Source organism: Oncorhynchus keta, chromosome 14, assembly GCF_023373465.1.
Source record: "Oncorhynchus keta strain PuntledgeMale-10-30-2019 chromosome 14, Oket_V2, whole genome shotgun sequence".
Taxonomy (NCBI): domain Eukaryota; kingdom Metazoa; phylum Chordata; class Actinopteri; order Salmoniformes; family Salmonidae; genus Oncorhynchus; species Oncorhynchus keta.
Genome location: NC_068434.1, coordinates 35,016,733 through 35,018,676, shown reverse-complemented (window position 1 = coordinate 35,018,676; position 1,944 = coordinate 35,016,733).

The following is a 1,944-nucleotide window of genomic DNA, read 5'->3' as shown; positions in this document are numbered from 1 at the left end:
GAGCTTCATGAAATGGGTTTCCATGGACAAGCAGCTGTACACAAGTCCAGATTACCATGTGCAATGTCAAGCGTCGGCTGGAGTGGTGTAAAGCTCGCTGCCATTGGAGCAGTGGAAACATGTTCCCTGGAGTGATGAATCACGCTTCACCACCTGGCAGTCCGATGGATGAATCTGGGTTCGGCGGATGCCAGGAAAACACTACCTGCCGAATGCATAGTGCCAACTGTAAAGTTATGTGGAGGAGGAATAATGATCTGGGGCTGTTTTTCATGGTTAGGGCTAGGCCTCTTTGTTCCATTGAAGGAAATCTTAACGCCACAGCATACAATGACATTCTAGACGATTCTGTGCTACCAATTTTGTGGCAACAGTTTGTAAAGGCCCTTTCCTGTTTCAGCATGACAATGCCCCAGTGCACAAAGCAAGTTCCATACAGAAATGGTTTGTGTGATCGGTATGGAAGAACTTGAATGGCCTGCACAGAGCCCTGACCTCTACCTCATCGAACACCTTTGGGATGAATTGGAACACCTACTGCGAGCCAGGCCTAATTGTCAAACTCAGTGCCTGACCTCACTAATGCTCTTGTGGCTGAATGGAAGCAAATCCCTGCAGCAATGTTCCAATATCTAATGGAAAACCTTCCCAGAAGAGTGGAGGCTGTTATAGCAGCAAAGGGGGGACCAACTCCATATTAATGCCCATTAATTTGGAATGAGATGTTCAAGGAGCAGGTGTTCACATACTTTTGGTCATGCAGTGTAATTTGGGTATTTTTCTCCAATAAACAATTCATTTTATAAACATGTACTTTTGTAAACATAACGTTTGCAACACAAATAGATAGGGTCAATGCTAGCCGGAAATCCTTGGGACTTCAATACCCTTAACCGTAGCCCTTACCGTAACCATTTTAAATACATAACTTCATAGGGTCAGGGACGTCCAAAGGATCCCGAATAACACGGACCACATCGATAGGGTAACTAACATGAATGTAGGCAGGTGTGCACCCGGGTGGCAGAGGAAAATCTGTCTCCCTCCAGCAGGTGGCGTTTTTTTCGCCCACCAAACAGAGTTTTTTAAGGATGTCAATGAGAGTAGATTGAATAGAAGTTTCGTAATGCATACGTTGTTACGCGTCTACTGATATAAATAGGACTCGTGACATCCTTTGAGAAAAAACACTTTACATCGGAGTTGTCTCAAGATGGCTATCCGTATCTGATGCATGACGCTAGCAGCATAGCGTCTCTCTCCATTGAATACAGGCGTTTGACGTCAATAACTCTCATCGAATATATTTTTTGTTAAATATTACAACAATCGACGCATCCACCAATCCAAAGAAAGGATACGCGGGAGCTAGACAGCCCGCAGTGGCGCTTTGTGGACAACGACTCCCATTTGTTAGGGCAGAGAGGCATGTAATTATAATTTAATACAAAGAATTTGAAACTATAAAAGATGAAGAACAAATCAAATATTTATTGGGTGAAAAGTCCAAATGTGCAGTTTTGGCAGCCAAATATGTGTCCTCCTGTCACAACCTGAGGGGCAGCCAGTGAAAAGTGCAACGTAATGTCGATAATATTTCCAATCTTGTTTTGTTTTGTCTTTCATACCATGTAATGTGTCTTCTCAGTCATGTTGACACTGGTCGACTACCATTGCTTCAACGTATTGTTGTTCTGATTAATATTGTTGTTGTAGTTGTTGTTAATGGTTATCCCATGTCCACTACTACTATTATTATTGCTGTTGGTCCCACCATTTATTTATATACATATATATATTTTATATATATATGTATACTTTGACAATGTAAGTAATAATTATCTTGTCATGTCAATAAAGTCAATTGAATTTAATTGACATGTATCTTGTCAGTATATCCATAATCTTTGATGTAGGCACTTTTTGTGTTACGTAAAGATAGTG